We start from the raw sequence: 19,436 nt of genomic DNA on the forward strand, positions 1-19,436 counted from the left end.
GGTGTTGGGGCGGTCGTTGGCAGTTAGCCTAGTTCAGGGGCAGTTCGAAAATGCATTGAACCGGCGGACATTTTGAAATATCACTTGAGCTTCCTTCAGCAACCTTCACGCATCAATTTCGATTTCAGCATCTTGGGCAGACGCCAAAGCAAGGAACTGGCAGACACAATGGCATGTTTCTAAAGGGGTGTAACTTTAACACAGAGAAACATAAGCCTAAAGTCATAAACTTGAATACGTTTCCAATTTTATGCAACTGTCCCCAAGAATGTCCTTAGAATAGCTAAGACAAAAAATACTCGGGGACAGGTTGGGGAGGTGGGAGGGATCGTAGAGTGGTGGGGAAGGGGCCAATATTTACAGTAGCCACTGTTGGGTTGCACAAATTAGGCTAATAGGAACATACAGTAGGGCAAGGTGTAGAGCTCGATGATACATATGACGACATCTTCTGAGTGATGGAAATAAGTTAGCAATACTACATCTTGATTTATCAACATAGCCTAGTCGTAATTTGAGGTTAAACAGTACGTGAAGTGAACAGGGCACTGTGTGTTTGGGCAACCTGTGCTGCCCTAATCTCTCCAGACCAGCTAACTCAGGGCCCTGGTCTGTCCTTTATTTTATACTGGATAAGGTTAGCATACGTACTGTATAGCGGATCTGCACTTCTTTACGAATGTTGATTCTTGGGTGCTTCCCTGCTCATCCAATCAGGAAACAGCATGACTGAAAAACGGTCCAGTAGCAACGCACAAATTTCTATCACATCTAGAGTTCACTGACTAAACTGGCTGTTACAATATTTAGGGTGATATTTAACAAATATGATTATCTTGAATTTATTAGATCAAAAGTGAAAGCCAGGATTGGAGACATCCCATTACATGTCTATCCTGTCACTCACAGTTTTACATGATGCAGTCTGTATTGTGTTTTCACTACACAAATTTAGAAACAGCTGCAGTGCGTACGTATGTTATACACATACATGTCAGCTACTTTACAGTGCAGTTCCTCTACAGCATTGGGGGAGTCTTTATAGAAAACTCAATTTCTGCTTGAAACACACACACACACACACACACACCAGAACAATGCCATGACACCAGTTCATAGCAAATACTTTCCACAGAGACAACACCCAGCAAAATCAGCTAGTGTTTTATGAACTCTGATAGAGTACATGTTTACATGTTGTGGACTCAAACACTCTGAGAGTAGAACTGACACAGGTCATTTTCCTGTGCCTATAACCCTGCGCACACTAATAATTTGTGTAAATGGGGAAGACCTACATGACATTGAACAGTTCAGTTATTGCATTTTTTGCATAACAGCAATGCATCAAGCTGAACCATTCAACTTCGTTACTCAACAAGTAATCAGGCCAAATGTAATTTAATTGGTGAAACATAGTCCTCAAATTTATTTATTTATCCAACGGCTGTGTGGAGCCTGCTTAAGTGTTTGTGATGTTAATCAGCATTAAAAGGACATCCAGAACTGTTCTCTGAAATGGTTTCTGTCATTTACAGGACAGTCACAGTCTACAGTACTGTATGTCTGATCTTGAAGTTAACGTGGGATTGAACTGCAACAACTCCAACAAGCAGGACTACTGCCTACACAAACGTCCAGGAATGCAATTTTTTTGGCTGGACGGCAACAGCGGTGCCAGCCCTACAAACGCGAATATCTGTGACTGACTGACTGACTGACTGACTGAGTGATGAAGTCACACCATTGGACAGCCGAGTTATGAAGTTACACCACTGGTCGGCTGGATCACGTGTGTTAGGCCCAGCTACATACTAAGTTTTAACCTGGTCTTGTTTGGCTATGTCCTGCAGTAAGGTTGTTACTGTCTGCCGTGTACGACATTCTTTGTTGCAAACTCTGAGCATTGCATACACCTCAATACCAGCGTATCGTGGCTGATAAAGATCTCCAAATTGTATTTTGGAGATTTTTTGTGTGGTATGCTGGTATTAATAAATGCATGTGAAATAGCATTAATTCAGGGGAGACCAGCTTGTGCATGCACTTGTTTTAACCATTACCTACACTGTGATTGACTCTCTTGGCTGCTTAGCCCATCCTTAATACAGACAGTTCAGTTGTTTCTGCCTAATTGGCAGCGATGAAGACACTCACACCTGCTGACAACAGGGATGAATCCAACTACCGCTTTATTTATTTATACCTAATTAAAGTTTATCTCCTTCACACTTCGGGTTTTGCGAGCAATTACCTGCACTTTTCGTTCTGAGATCCGTATGAGCACGCAGTTAATAATGAAAAGATCTCATCCATGAGCGAACACAGCAAAAAAAAAAAGAAAAAAAAGAAAAGTTTTTCCTTCTGTTTTGCTTTTCAGTCGCCCTTTGAAAATATTTTGTCCCTCTCCGTCTCAGCCTGCTGTGACTAACTGGAATGTTCACGAACACAAAAAAATGGCGAGAAGCAATTTTAATTGAAATGAAACGCTCTTCGGGGTATTTTTGGTGCGGAGCGCTATCGGATCGCAAGCTATGTTTATTCATGAACGCTCGCGGGAGAGGCACTCGAACGGCGAACAAAGCTCGCGCGCGCTGCCAACCAGCGAGAGGCGAGCGATCTGAATGCGCCCTAACCTTCATTACCGTGGCACAAAGCCTGCGAAACAATAGCTCAGCCAGAAATTAACTGATCACAGCGCACTGGCTCAGAGCTATGGGAATGTGCCGCGGAGCCTCAATTGCGTTGATAAAAATTAATTGCATAAAGGTGCATGAACTGCATTTTTGTTTGCTTGTTTGGACTAATATCATACCGCACTAGTCCAAATAAGGATCAGTTGGAAATGGACTGGGTGCACCAACAGGTGACATCATTTTGTCCTCTCACTAAGGTGTAAAAAAAAAATTATGTTTAATTAGATTGCAACAAACTAAATAGTAGTAGTAGTCATAGATAGGTTTTTTGCAGATTGCCATCAACAAATTAGAAACATCCATTGACACCAGCATTCAGGACAACATTTCAATTTCTGAATCGACTGAATCGAGGGGGAATTTAACCAACCCTGATGCCAAATACCCTGTTACGTTCAGAGTAAGGACCCACACGCAGACCAGGGAAATCCAAGAAAACGTTGTCTTTATTCCGTGCGAAGTTCGAAGCCAGGTGATCAGAGATAGTGCGGTACAGAATCGAGTTTCCAGAAGAAAAGTAAAAAGACAGGCAAAAAGTCAAAAACCAGGAGATCAGAGATAGCGAAGGTACAAAGGGGCAGGCAAAAGAGAAGTCAAAGAAAAGCGAAGGTCGAACCAGATCAAACAAAACCAAAAGGGGCAGGCAAACTCGAAGTCGGGCAAAGGGGTGTCGCAAGAATCTCAAAATACAAAGGCTTACAAATAATCGGCACAATGAATCTGATCAACGTTCTGACAAGAAACAAGTGGAAAAGACTGACATTTATACACTGGGGAAGATAACAATCAAGGAGGGGTTAAGTGAGTGAGGGCGGAGTAACAAACAACATCCAGGTGAAGAACATTAGGATAACTAATTAAATGACAGGGGACTGACAAAACGCGGACTGGAATCACATAGACAACAATGATAACAGACGGCCTGGGTTTAGCAGGTAAAACACGTGCAGAGAGAGAGAGGTGCAGTTAGAGCAAGAGACAGGTGCAGGCAATTGCAGAACTCAGCGTTAGAGCAGGCTAGAAAGAAAAGGGGCGGAGCTACAGCGCAGCATGGAAAAGGGGAGACTGGTTAATGTATTAGTATAGTGATCTAAACTATCAAAAACCCAAAACTAGTGTGTGTTAGTCCATTAGTAATATTCACATGTTAGTATATTAGTGAGGTTAGTACTTTACAATCTATAAGTTAGTAGGGATTAGTAGAAATTAGTAAAACTAGAAATCAGCAGGAAGAAAGTAAAGCGAGACTGGAAAGAAGGGGGGAAACCACGAAAACCCGGAACCACCCGAATAGTGAAATCACACAAGTACAGGGGAGTGAAGCAGCTCAGGGAACACAGACACAGAGACAGTACTGGGGAGACAAGTGACCGGAAATACAGATTACAACAGTACCCCCCCCCCTAGGAAACGCCTCTTGGCGTTTTCACCGGTGGCACAGGGTGTTTAACATGAAAGTCCTTAACAATCTGCTTATCCAAAATGAAGCGAGAGGGGATCCAGCTTCTTTCCTCGGGGCCGTAGCCTTCCCAGTCCACCAGGTACTGAAGGCCGCGACCCCGACGACGAACATCCAGCAGTTTGTTCACGGTGTAGGCATCACCACCATCAATGAGTCGGGGGGGAGGGGGGGGCTCAGGGGCAGGGCAGAGGGGATGGGTAACAACGGGTTTTAAGCGGGAAACATGAAAAGTGGGGTGAATTCTGCGCATGGTGGAGGGTAACTTTAATATAACAGCAGTGGGGCTGAGGATCTTAACAATAGGAAAGGGGCCAATAAAACGAGGAGCTAATTTCTGGGACTCAACATGTAGGGGAATGTCTCTGGTGGTGAGCCAAACACGCTGTCCAACTCTGTAGGAGGGGGCTTTAGAGCGGCGGCGATCGGCCGTCACCTTCATCCTGGCGCTGGCGCGAAGCAAGTTGAAGCGAGCGGTCTTCCATGTCCTTCTGCAGCGCCGGATGAAGGCTTCCGCTGAGGGGACCCCCACCTCCTCCTCCTGACTAGGGAACAGAGGCGGCTGGTACCCTAGGCAGCACTCGAATGGAGAAAGTTTGGAAGAGGAGGTGTGAGAGTTTATGGCATACTCTGCCCAGGGTAGCTGATAAAACCATGAGGAGGGATTCTTGGAGCAGAGGCATCTAAGGACGGTTTCAATAACTTGATTGGCCCGCTCGGTCTGGCCATTGGTCTGGGGGTGAAATCCTGAGGATAGACTAATGGAGGAACCCAACAGTGAGCAGAAAGCTTTCCAGAAACGTGCAGTGAACTGGGGGCCTCTATCGGAAACTATGTTAGTGGGGATGCCGTGTAGTCTAATAACGTGATGAATGAGTAAGTTGGCGGTTTCTTTAGCAGAGGGAAGCTTGGTGAGGGGAACGAAGTGAACAGCTTTAGAGAACCTATCAACTATGGTGAGGATAGTGGTGAAAGTGTTGGATGGGGGTAGGCCTGTGATGAAATCTAACGCTATGTGAGACCAGGGGCGGTGTGGGATGGGGAGGGGTTGTAACAGACCTGAGGGTGGGTGGTGAGAGGGTTTGTTCTGGGCACAGACCAAGCAGGCAGCCACAAAGTCCAAGATCTCTTGTTTCATGGAGGGCCACCAAAAGCGTCTCTGAATAAAGGTCCTGGTTCTGGTGGCCCCCGGGTGGCATGAAAGTTGCGAAGCGTGGCCCCAAAGGAGAACTTGAGAGCGGACTTGGGCAGGAACGTAGAGACGATCCGCTGGGCAATTACTTGGACCAGCCTCATCCTCCTGGGCCTTACGAACCCTCTCCTCGATGTCCAAGTGGATGGCATTGATGAAACAGCTCCGCGGGAGGATGGTGTCAGGTGAGGGATCCTTGGTGGGTGGTTCAAACCGGCGGGAGAGGGCGTCAGGTTTGGTATTCTTCGACCCAGGGCGGTAAGCAAGGGTAAAGTCAAATCTGGAGAAGAAGAGTGCCCATCGGGCCTGGCGAGAGTTGAGGCGTTTGGCTGTGTGAAGGTACTCCAGGTTCTTGTGATCAGTCCACACCAGAAAAGGTGTTTGAGAGCCCTCCAGCCAGTGGCGCCACTCTCCCAAAGCCATCCTCACCGCCAACAGCTCACGGTTCCCAATGTCGTAGTTCTGTTCCGTGGGTGTCAGGCGGTGAGAAAAGTAGGCACAGGGATGGATCTTATTGTCTCTGGGTGAACGCTGAGAGAGAACGGCTCCCACCCCAATGTTGGAGGCATCAACCTCTACGATGAACTGGGCAGCAGAGTCAGGATGAACAAGGATGGGTGCAGAGGTGAAGTGGTTCTTGAGGGCTCGGAAGGCTGTTTCAGCCTGGGCGTTCCACTGGAATCGGGTCTTAATGGATGTGAGGGCGGTGAGTGGGGCTGCCAGAGAACTGTAATTACGGATGAAACGACGGTAGAAATTGGCGAAGCCCAGGAAACGTTGCAGTTCCCGACGACAGTCTGGCTGAGGCCATTCCACAACCGCCCGGATCTTCTGGGGGTCCATCTGAATGCTGCCGGCGGAGATGATGTACCCCAGGAAAGAAGTGGTGTTACAGCTAAACTCACATTTCTCCGCCTTGACGAATAAGCGGTTCTCCAAAAGTCTCTGGAGCACCTTGCGGACCTGGATGATATGTTCCTCCTTAGTTTTGGAAAAGATCAGGATATCATCCAGGTATACGAAAACAAACTTATTTATCCAATCCCTCAGAACATCATTGACCAGTGTCTGGAAAACAGCTGGTGCGTTTGTGAGCCCGAAGGGCATCACCAGATACTCCCAGTGTCCGGTAGGGGTGTTGAAGGCTGTCTTCCATTCGTCGCCCTCTCGAATGCGCACCAGGTGATAGGCGTTGCGCAGGTCCAGCTTGGTGAATATCGTGGCTCCTTGCAGGAGTTCGAAGGCGGAAGCCATGAGGGGAAGTGGGTAACGGTTCTTGACCGTAATGTCATTGAGGGCACGGTAGTCGACGCACGGCCGGAGTGAGCCATCCTTCTTCCCCACGAAGAAGAATCCGGCCCCCGCTGGTGAGGATGAAGGACGGATGATGCCGGCAGTCACGGACTCCTGGAGGTATTTGTTCATTGCTTCCGTCTCCGGCCGAGACAGGGAGAACAATCGACCTCTGGTGGGAGTGGTGCCGGGCTTCAGGTCAATGGCGCAGTCGTAGGGGCGGTGAGGAGGCAGAGAGGTGGCTCGGGATTTGCTGAAGACCTCTTTAAGGTCCAGGTACTCGGGAGGAACCGCCGACAGATCCGTCGGCTTCTCGGGATGAGGTGACTCGGGAACAGAAGAATGGGCCTCTCGCAGACAAGATGCTAAACAGAATGGGCTCCAGCCCAAAATCTTGTGCGAGTTCCATTCCAAGGTGGGGTTGTGCTTCTCAAGCCAGGGGTGCCCGAGAATGATGGGTGAGTGGGGAGATTCAATGATGTGGAGCCGAAGCTCTTCTTGATGGTTACCGGAGAGCCGAACCTTGAGTGGAACGCTGGTGTGGGTGATGTTTGCCAACTTCTGACCATTGAGCGAGTTGGCCACTAGGGGGCATGATACCTTCTCCAAGGGGATTCCCCATCTCTCGGCGGCCCCAGCGTCCAGGAAGTTCTCCTCGGCCCCGGAGTCGATGAGAGCGGTGGTCCCTTTGGTTCGTCCCCCCCACTCAATGGTGACAGGCAGGCAAGTCCGGTGTTTTGAGGAGGATTCAGTCGGAATCATGCCCACTAGTGCTCCTCGATACACTAGCGGGCGTTGTCTTTTAACGGGCAGGCTGCGACATAGTGACCTGGTTTCCCACAGTAGAGGCAGGACCTGGTGTGCATCCTTCTATCCCTCTCCTCCTGGGTCAGGCGAGCACGGTTGCATGGGTTCCGGGTCCGGCATCATGACTGGAGGAGGTTTGGGGTTGGTAGGGGATGCAGCAGTGGTCCTGGACCTCTCCGTGACTGCTCGGTTGTAGACACCTTGACTGCGAGCCCGTTGGCGCTCCTGGATGCGTGAATCCACGCGGATAGCCAGGGCAATGAGATCGTTGAAGTCCTCGGGTAGGTCCCGGGTCAGCAGCTCGTCCTTCACGCGCTCAGACAGGCCATTGAGGAAGGTGTCGTATTGAGCCTTCTTCTCCCAGCCACTGGCGGTAGCCAGAGTACGAAAATCGATGGCGAAGTCCGACACCGTCATACCACCTTGGCGCATGTGCAGGAGTTCTTGCGCCGCATCGTGGCCGTGCTTGGAGCGGTCAAAGACCCGTTTCATCTCTTCTGCGAGCAGCGTGGAGGTCTGCACGCAGGGAAGCCCCTCCTCCCAGGCAGCCGTTCCCCACTTCCTAGCTCGCCCGGTGAGCTGCGTGATTATGTAGGCAACTCGGGCCTGCTCAGTGGGGAAGGTAGCTGGCTGTAGCTGGAAGATCAGCCGGCACTGGGTAAGGAATGGGCGGCAGCCACCAGGTTCTCCGTCGTACTTCTCCGGAGGAGGAAGGTGGGGTTCACGAGCACGTGCAGGTGGGATGTCGGGCGTAGCGGGAGCCGCAGGTTGCTGGGGAGCGAAGCCAGGCGAGGAGGCCCGGAGTGCAGATGTCAGCTCTGCCACGCAGGAGGTTAGAGTCTGCAGCTGGTGAGAGACCGACTCCAAGTGGGACTGGTGGCGTCCCAACATGGCTCCCTGCTGCCCAAGTACAAATTGTACCTGGGCAGGGTCCGCTGGGTCCATCCTGGTCAGAACGTACTGTTACGTTCAGAGTAAGGACCCACACGCAGACCAGGGAAATCCAAGAAAACGTTGTCTTTATTCCGTGCGAAGTTCGAAGCCAGGTGATCAGAGATAGTGCGGTACAGAATCGAGTTTCCAGAAGAAAAGTAAAAAGACAGGCAAAAAGTCAAAAACCAGGAGATCAGAGATAGCGAAGGTACAAAGGGGCAGGCAAAAGAGAAGTCAAAGAAAAGCGAAGGTCGAACCAGATCAAACAAAACCAAAAGGGGCAGGCAAACTCGAAGTCGGGCAAAGGGGTGTCGCAAGAATCTATACAAAGGCTTACAAATAATCGGCACAATGAATCTGATCAACGTTCTGACAAGAAACAAGTGGAAAAGACTGACATTTATACACTGGGGAAGATAACAATCAAGGAGGGGTTAAGTGAGTGAGGGCGGAGTAACAAACAACATCCAGGTGAAGAACATTAGGATAACTAATTAAATGACAGGGGACTGACAAAACGCGGACTGGAATCACATAGACAACAATGATAACAGACGGCCTGGGTTTAGCAGGTAAAACACGTGCAGAGAGAGAGAGGTGCAGTTAGAGCAAGAGACAGGTGCAGGCAATTGCAGAACTCAGCGTTAGAGCAGGCTAGAAAGAAAAGGGGCGGAGCTACAGCGCAGCATGGAAAAGGGGAGACTGGTTAATGTATTAGTATAGTGATCTAAACTATCAAAAACCCAAAACTAGTGTGTGTTAGTCCATTAGTAATATTCACATGTTAGTATATTAGTGAGGTTAGTACTTTACAATCTATAAGTTAGTAGGGATTAGTAGAAATTAGTAAAACTAGAAATCAGCAGGAAGAAAGTAAAGCGAGACTGGAAAGAAGGGGGGAAACCACGAAAACCCGGAACCACCCGAATAGTGAAATCACACAAGTACAGGGGAGTGAAGCAGCTCAGGGAACACAGACACAGAGACAGTACTGGGGAGACAAGTGACCGGAAATACAGATTACAACATACCCGCTTTCACTCTAAACGTAAAAAAAAAACTAAATTTTTTACACATTTCCATATTGTGCACTCCGGGGGGGGGGGGATGGCTCAGGTACGCGTCGGACGGGAAGAAACAGCTCGGCCTGACGTCGCCGCGACAGATGGCCTCATGGAGCGATCTGTGAATCAGCACGCCGAGCACCAGGCGTTTCAGCCGCTGTCTGCGTTACTAAATTCAGCCTACACAACGTCTGTGGCTCGTCAAAAGCGAACAGCGTTCATTTCTGCACGGATATGAGGTTTGATGTGGACCCAGTCCAGTTTTAAGGCATCTTCACATGACTTATTAGCATAGCATTTGTACGGGCTTGCTAATAAAGATTATTTATTTATTATGTTCTCACAGCTTTTTTTTCTCACAATTTATTTATTTAACCAAACAGGTAAACTGAGAAATAAATGAAATTTTCTTTCATCAGTTGATTTTTATTTATTATTCCTTGTAGCGAACCTGGCCTATTCGACAACCAACCAATCGAGTAGCTGGTAGTTCCAAGCGAGTGTTGCGTAGGCCGCAGAGGGCAGAATCGTGACCTTTAGCCTCAGAGTGATTTAATTCCCACACTTTTTCTTTCTTCTCTCTCCTCGTTCTTTTCCATCAGCTGTGATTGACAGAAAAATAGTCAGATCCTGCAGCACCCTCCGCCGATGCCCCCCCCCCGCTGCCACCGCCACCACAATCACCCCCACACCAGCCCTCCCACCCGCCTCCGCCCCCCCACCCCCTCTATTGCTCATGGATGGCGGTGAACCCCCCCCCACCCGATCTGCCCCCCTACCGCCACCACCACTATCACCCCCACACCGGCCCTCCCACAAACCCACGCCCCCCCCCCCCCCTCCCTATTGCTGATGGACGGCGGTGCCCACCCACCCCCTTGCCCCCCCTCCGCTCCCCCCCCCCCCCCCCCCCCCCACAATCACATTAACTTGTGACAGGGTACACAGCCTGCTCCTTGTCAGCAGTCACATTGATGGAGACAAACAAGACAATCGCATGGGAAGTGCAGATATGATTCAGTGGTTTGGTGGTTTGTGTGAAATGTGTCATTGGTGATATTAGTACAGCGAATGCTAAAGGGCTTCTGACAGTGGCACAACTCAGATATTAAATTCTTCTTTTAAGCCTCTCCACAAAAAAAAAAAAAAAAAAAATGACAAGGGACTCGACATTTGCAAATGTCATAATTCAGATTCTCGCACAATAGGTAAAAAGTGTGTATGTGTGTGTGTGTGTGTGTGTGTGTGTGTGTGTGAGTGCATGAATGCATGTGCATCTGTGTACATAAACACATGCACAGCAAAATTTGTGGTGTTAAAATGAACTCATTGCTGAGCACAGCATGTGAGCACATGCAGTATGTCCCATATTGGACTCACACTATAAACTCTGTCAAGAGGCTGATTGAGCACTGATCATTTTGCTGTGTGTACACATGCAACAGATTCTAGATTAAGCATAAAAATGATCGAACACATTGCTGTGTCATATTTGCTCAGCCTACTCCACCATTTCAAAGTCCTCTACTGGTTGAGCAAAGACCAGGGTACAACCTCTATTTTCCCCCAATGGAGAAAACATGTTAGAATTAGAGAAAGACAAAAAGAGTTGAAAAGAGAAAAACAATGATTCATTAATAAATCCCAAACTGCCATATCTGACCGGGCATTTGGAGCCCAACCATCCACACCCGTCACCTTCAGACTCGCAATTAATGGAGGATTGTGTCAAATCTGTACCTCAGACCAGCGGGCTTGAAGGTCATGGCGAATAGCCAATTACCACGGTACTGGAAGGCTGCGAAACCCGTAATTTGCGGCCTATTTTTAAACCCTGACAGCGTGACCGTTTCCTCCAGCTGAGGTGCACTGGTCACTGGTGGTGAAGACCAGGGGCCTCTTATACAAAATGGTGGTCAAACTGCATCTTAAATGGCGGGTTACTCATTCACTTCTGAAAATCCCACTTTGGCGTGGGTACGATTGCATCTCTATGTAAAGAGTTCATGCTAGTTTTTTACTAAGCGAATTGCCTGCTGGTTACGTGGAGGTACTACATGCTCGAGGACTGCGGTCAAAACCTCAAAAGCGGGCTTGTGTTTGTGCTTTAGGAATAACGAGTAATTTATAAGCAATCTTAGGCATGGAGAGTGCAAGAATCGTGACCAATAACCAGGTGTGTTTCATCCTAAGGCATGATAAGATGTCATAAATAGTGCGCTACATGAGCTATTTGCTATTACTCATTCATGGCTGCTCTCGCATCATTGCAGTTCAAATTGATGTTCGTTTGAGATTTATATACCCCACAGGTGCCCCAGATAGCAAGCAACTCTGGTTGCGCTCAATTTGAATGGGGGGGGGGGGGGGGGGGTTGGGGCAGCCATACTGAGTTGGCACTAGCAAGTCTGTGGAGTGTGGGGAGCATCATTTTAACTTCCTCATTTTTATCCCAATTTCACTTCTGTAGGCCCTCTCTCTCATTCACGGCACAGCCAGTTGTACAGACAGACAGGCATACGGACGAACAGCACAGTGACCTTCCTGTTGAAATGTTTGAGATGTTCATTATTGTATTACGACCCTCATCTGTCTGATTACATTTCTGTTTCTTTGAAAAATTATGTCAATTCTGCCATGCTGAACACACACACACACACACACACACACACACAAAAAAGCTGCCGATCAATCAATATCAGGTACTCGTCCAGGCATGCAACGTACAGTCACAATACAATATACCGAGCGTAACAAAGTTAAAAACTGAAAGCAGTGACCTCTCTCGTTTCAAAGTAAGGTCACCTTTCGCGAAGGAGAGCAGAATGGAAGCTCGCGGAGCGATGCTAAGAGCAGAATGGAGACTTGTGGAGGGATGCTGAGAGAGGAATGGAAGCTCGTGGAAGCTCATGGAAGCTCATGGAAGTTTGTGGAAGCTCATGGAAGCTCATGGAAGTTTGTGGAAGCTCACGGAAGCTCATGGAAGCTCATGGAAGCTCATGGAAGTTTGTGGAAGCTCGTGGAAGCTCATGGAAGCTAGCGGAAGCTCTCGGCTCGCCGCGCAGATGAAATGTCAGGCCTCTCGCCGCGCGGATTAGCGGTGAGCTTGTGGGAGGTCCCCCTTCCCGCCTGCGCCCCTGGCCCTCGCCGTCGGGTTTGATCTCGGGATTGATGTTTCGTTCCGTGGCGGCGTGTTGAGCAGAGTGTCTCTCTGTGTGATGCTCTCTCGCTGCCGGGCTGCGGTCATTAAAATGCGGCTTCAAACGGAGCTGGGATGTAGCTGAGCGTCAGGAGAGGGATTGTGCCTCAAACGCTGCCCCCCTTCTGCTAATTCACCTAAAAGAAACCTTCCTCCCCACCACCGCACCCGTTCTCTTTTCTTGACGTGTCCTACCTTCCCACCCCCTCTCTCTCTTTTCCCCGTTCTCTGTATGTCGCTGAGTTTTCTCTCTCTCTCTCTTTCCCCTCTCTCTGTTTTTCCCCTCTCTTTCTTCCCCCTCACTCTGTATCTCTCTGTTTTCCCCCTCTCTTTCCCTTCTCTGTTTTTCCCCTCTCTTTCTTCCCCCTCTCTCTGTATCTCTTTCTGTCTTCCCCCTCTCTTTCTTCCCCCTCTCTCTGTATCTCTCTGTTTTCCCCCTCTCTTTCCCCCTCTCTCAGTATCTCTCTCAATTTTTTCTCCTTCTCTTCCCCCCTCTCGCCGTGTCTCTCTCTGTTTCCCCCCCTCTCTCTTTCAACATACACTTGCACTTTCATTCTCATCAAGAAGTACGGGTCCTACGATGAAGTTTCAATTTAATCCAGAACTATTAATGCTGGGGCATATTTGTCTGGCCGACGGAGTCCCTCTCACTGTAAACTGACCCAAGTCCGATTAGCCAGAAAACCAATATTCACAGATGTCAGTATTTTTTTAGTCATTCACACAAGCATCCATTAACATTCCAGGAAGTGTTTAAACATAATCTACGTATTCAAGGCTCCGCCTTCAGTGAAGAACAGGGCCTATAGGCCATAATCACCCTGTAGTTACAGAGGAGAACCAATGAGAGCCCTTCGGCTCTGACAAAAAATCAGACAAATTTCAATGATAAAATCATGCAAGCCATTAAAACAATAGTTCACCAAAAGTATTGAACAAATACATGCACAAGTGTCTATGAACAGCCTGTCACAAATCCATGTGGTGATTGCAAAGTGAAATGTGTGTGTGTGTGTGTTTCTTTTTATTTCTAGAATGATTACAGGACTCTGCTTCTATTTTTAGTGTTCACATAATCTCCTTCCATCTGTCTGAATTGCTGTGAAGTGTATGGGGGGGGGGGGAGGGGAGGGGGGAGGGGAAAGCATGAGATTCAATGTGCCACAGCATTACTGTCTGCTCGAGAATTACGCAGAAATAAATTAAACATTCAGAGGGACCGACAAATCCATGAGAGGGCCTGGACTGTCAAATCACCACCACGTCACTGCAAGATGAGATGAACAAAATAATGTGTGTGAACAAAATAATACATGCACTAACTGAGCAGGAGAGGAAGAGTCTGGAAGATAGAGACCCAGAAGATACCTGCTTATTTCCAAACAACCAATGCTTTCTTTCAATGTCACCTTGTCAATGCAAACTACCACTCTGAAGTAACTCTGTGCAAATTGCGTTATCTGAGGTTCTTTTATATTTTTATTCTATTTCTACCTTCAAACCAATTATCTTCCAAATATAAATGTCTGGAAGATCTTGCTCTCACACACACGCACACACACACACACACACACACACACACACAGTTTATTCTTTATGAATACCTTTTAAAACGTATAACCGAGTAAGCAGTGGGGCTCGCTAAACTTTTTTGTTCAGATTCGTTGCTGAAAATGAAATATTTACACTTTTGATCCCGTATTTCGCTGTCGTACAGCACGCGCCCCGCCGGGCTCCCAACGGGCTCCCAGCAGCACCCAGATGGCTCCAGACCTTCCCCGAAACGAGGCGCCATATGGGCGTCGGTCAGGTGTGACGTGGGATGCCCGTAGGACACGGGCAGAGGCGTCGACGCGTGCCAGACGCGCGGCCCGGACTTTTCGTTTAAGCTCACGCACGACCGCGTTTCGCGAGCGCGCGTACTTCTCATGACCGCTGAAGCGGTCTGGGGCGGGCGATTAAATCTCCCGCGAGCTCGGCGAACAGCCGCGACTTGTTAAGGTGCCGCGTCCGCCGCTCGGCTCAGGTTCGGCTCACGGGTCACCGTTGCTTTGTTGAAGCTGCCACTTCCTGTCGGAAACGTCTGTCGCCTCGTTAGGGCAAATAACCGCGAATTTCAGCGCGGTCTCAACAGGGTACGGGGAACGTGGCAGGATTACTGCGATCGCTCGCAACGCTCTACCGTTTAATGGCAAAGAGCGTACGCTCCTCAAAAAAATCCTGCAATCATCTCAACACCTTTGTGAAATGTGTTTGATGATGAGGGCCTGGGTTCTTTTTTTTTTTTTTTTTTTTTTTTTTTTTAAACCTGAAGCACAGACCTGTGAAACTGGAGAGCTGTGCTCTTATCCTCTCATTGCATTGTCGACAGAGGCGAAAAGAACGATATAGAAAGATTTAGAGAAGGGAAGGGGATAGAGTGAGAGAGATGGAGAGAGAGGGAGAGGGAGAGGGGGAGAGGGAGAGGGAGATCGAGAGAGAGAGAGAGAGAGGGAGGGAGAGAGAGGGAGAGGGGGAGAGGGGGAGAGGGAGGGAGGGAGAGAGAGATAGAGAGAGAGGAGGAGGAGAGAGAGAGAGAGAGAGAGAGAGAGAGAGAGAGCACTAGCGCTGATCTGGCCATTTGTTGTGTGGGTGACACAGAGGAGCTGACAGGCCAAGATGGCCAGTATTGACTTCTTGGCTTCGGGGAGAATTATGGACGACAGCATCGAGCCAGCCGGCAAGCAGCAGAGTAACGGTGAAAAGTGCTCGCGTGCACAATTAGGAAAAATTACCCCCACTGAGCCCCCCCACAGTAAGTACAGCGGGCTAGACGCCATCGCCCCATGGATTATGTGCTGATCTGCAGGAGTAAATTATTATTACTGTGTTTATGCAAAGGCAGGCATGGGCAGAGGGAGGGGCCCGGCTGTTCCTCGAGCCCCTGACTCTTTTCCCGGTCTGTCCTTAAGTCCCCTTGTTCTTTTTTTTTTTAAAGAATAGGTGAATAGGTGCCCTTTGAAATTGTAATCTCCCCTCCCACCGGTCCGTGATCGTAATGTCGCAACCTCCCCCGCGCTCACCCCCCCCCCACACCCCCCACCACCCCCCCTGCTTTGTTAACGCCCCACAGAAACTCTGTGCCCGGCTCTAGGCAGATGCCTGGGTCCATTCAACCTGAACTCTGACTCAGAATTATACCACAGGCGCTTATTTCCCTTCACAAGCAATGTGGCAAATTCTCTGGTTGCCGAAGATTAAAGTGGCAAACTTTGCTTAAGGGAAGAAGAAAAAAAAAAAAACACTTGCATTTATTAATTCAAGGCCAAGGAAAAAAAAGTTTATTGAATCCAGGCCATTGATATTTTAATCACTTCCTATTTAAATGCTGGTTTTAATCGGGCATACACGGTGGATGTATGCAGGACATGCCCCTCCTCAATCCGTTCCAAGCCACCTACTGCATAACAAGTGCACAGTCTGCCAAGCGCATTTACAACAACAAATTATATTTCGGTTCATAATGCATTTACAACAACAAATTATATTTCGGTTCATAATGCATTAACAACAACAAGTTCTATTTCAGTGCATAATGCATTAACAACAACAACAACAACAACAACAACAACAACAAATTCTATTTTGGTGTATTTGTCCCCTCATTAAAAACAGAGTGAGTTGGCTGACATTTCTTTATCTCTTCACTCAACACAATCTGTGTGAAGAACTCAAGAACTTTATTTGTCCTTTATTTACTTTACTTTATTTATTGTTTTTGCCATCCCGCTACTTTGTGCTCTGGCACCATTTCCTTGTGAATAATTTATGTATTTTATGCAACCTTGGCCTAAAGTCCCTTACTTTGAGTATCATTTCATCTAATTAAGTTGTCATTATGACAGTTTTGAAACTTTTGCAACCCCCAGGAAAATAATTACGATACAATGCATAGCATCTTGTTTCCTGTAATCAAGGTTGTGTAGCTAACGCAATAAACAGCCAGCTGATTTGTCAGGATCATGCGGCGAGAGCACATATCTTCGCATGAACACATAGAGAAATTGGGCTTATTATTATGCATCTTCAAAATTAAAATGGCAGGTTGATACACGGCCCTCATCTGACAAAGTGGGAGAACATTTTCACACGTATAATTTGCTACCTTTTTAACTCCAGATTTTCCGCTCATGAAGTGCCATTTAGCAGGCATTTTTGGCCATAAGCTTATGTAAGGAAAAAAATGCAGTTGAACACGCAGTTGAAAAATCACGTCCGCCCTCTTGAAGAAAAGGTCTTAATGGAAATGAACGGTTTCCTGAGCCTTTGATTTCTTTTCATACCATTTTTAACCTTTGAACAAGACTGATTCAAACACGCAACAGGATTCGGTGACGAATCTGTGGCACCTTCCTATCGGGCAGTAGTGTATGGGCCATTATGTAGTGATCAAATGATCACGTCTGTTGACTTGAGGGGTTGTTGATTTCTCGCTCCCGGTTGCTATTCTACTACTAATCAACGTGTACCAACCGCACTGTAATCATGACAAGATCAAGGGAGCGTTTGGCAAGCAGACATAATAGCATCCATCAGTCCTGACTTTGACGCTTCACAAAACCACGGAGCATCATGCATACACAAGGTGTATCAGTGAAACTGCTGTCTTGTTTTAGGTTGCCCCACTACCATGTGGAGAATTGTACCTGTCGTTGGGAGCATCACCTCCTTCCACTGGTCACTACAACCTGGGTGCTATTTGGCTAAGTAACCCTTTTAGGTGTAAAAATCACAAATGTGTAATTAGAATGTTCTTAGCTGGACATTCTAATGGGGGTGCAACAATCACTGCTGGCAACTGAAATCAACGGAGTTCTAGAACACTGACATAGAATTAAAAAGAAAGAAAAAAAAAAACATTCCAAAAAAACCTACTCTTCAAAACCTTTGAACATTCTCTGGGCTTGATTCCAGGATTCAAGAGAAACAGTTCTACCAAACTCCTCAGTTACAAATTCAATGCTTCAACGGCCCTGAGAGAATTCTGGGACAGAGATGTGTCTCAGTGGAGTGGTCGATCCTGAAACCAGACTGGAAGGACTTGTGAAGTTTATTCTATGGGAGGATGTAAAGAAATCTGGTTACTTGCTGCGCATTCCAGATGCTGCAAGTTTTTGGGTGAAACAGGAGCAGAGAGACTGGCTGATAATTCTGGATGACAGATGGGTCTGGAGTCTCTTCAACAGGGCTGTGACTAAGTCCTCCATGAAGGCCAACAGGAAGTGATGTAATGAACATGCAGGAAATGAGTGGGTCAGTCTGCGTGGATGAGATGGGAGGGAAACGAGGGCCAGAGCACTGATGGGTAGTTGATGTGATGTGAGAGGTTTGGATGTGTTGACATATGTAAGGGGGGGAGGGGGGGTTGGGAAGGCGAATGTAAGTCAGAGGTAAGTGGGTGAGCAGAACATGATGGTAAAATGGCGGAGGAGAGGGCTGTGATGTCTATAAAGAGGATGACCGTGACCTTTCTGCTGGAAGTCACCCGCGAAGTCATCTGCTGAGAGAGCGGAGGACAGGGAGGTGTTGAGGAGTGAAGAGAACATGGAGGACAGGGAGGTGTTGAGGAGTGAAGAGAACATGGAGGACAGTACCCTTCGGTTTGGCATTAGATGTGCACTGAATGCTGGGCTGAACATGGGAGACAAACACAAGGGGAAAAAGCAGGGAAGAGAGAGTAACAGGTGGACAGGTCTTCAGGGGTGCTGGACTTCCTCCATTTCTGTTCAGTCTTTCACAGGATGTACCCTCCCACACCCCCTCTACACATTACCGAATGCATCCACCGAGAAGCTATTGGATGATATCTCAAAGATTCTAACTGTTGAGACTTGTATAACAGCTTAATTGTCTCATTATGAAGGTAGGTCAGCTGGCGAAAGTTCATGACGTAATGATGTGCATAATGTCATTACCTCTGCTGAGGAGATTATGCAATGACGTTCGTCCGTCCATCTGTGACAGACATATCTGGAAAAGTAATGGCCAGATTGCCATGAAATTGGCTGATAGGTTTCTTCCTTTTGGAACATGAATGTGCCCATTCAGTTTAGTCATGACCCCATGACTTTTCCTCTAGCGCCACCATCAGGCCAAGCAGACCTTGAAAAGTAATTACTGGATTGCTGAAACGAGTGAATTCTTTGTAGTTTTATAAATGAAAGCATGCATTCATAGGGCATTCTTTTTAGTTTTTGAAATTAAAGCATGCACCCTAACAAGTGCATTCCTTCTAGTGTTTTAATTGAAAGTTGTAGAAAATCAGTGAGAGCTACAGCAGTTACAGCCAAAAGAACTAGAACACAATACCGCAGCACAGTTGGCGAGCTCAACCGACAGTTGGCAATCTAAGTATTCGGCAGCTTTGCTGATGGTTTATAGTTTTCTGCTGGAAATGATGATGACTGACCTTGGGCAATAATTAATATGCCCCCAAGGAATGTAATTTATCACATTATATTCAATTCACTGTAAATAGAAAACATATTTAGGCTGCCCTGGAGCTTTTAGCTCATATTTGTTCTGTGATTACCAATAAATATTTTAAAAGCGCCACATAGCAATATCATACCTCTCTGCGGCTCTAATGACATTTATGCATAATGCATGATATAATCCGTGAATATATGCATGCATGTATGTATATACGTATGAGGTATGGGAGTTTGCCTACTACCAACCAATACATAATTTGATAATATAGATGATCATATTTGAAATATAATATACTCGGAATATATATATATATATATAT

The sequence above is a fragment of the Anguilla anguilla genome, chromosome 14, assembly GCF_013347855.1.
Source record: "Anguilla anguilla isolate fAngAng1 chromosome 14, fAngAng1.pri, whole genome shotgun sequence".
NCBI classification, from domain to species: Eukaryota; Metazoa; Chordata; class Actinopteri; order Anguilliformes; family Anguillidae; genus Anguilla; species Anguilla anguilla.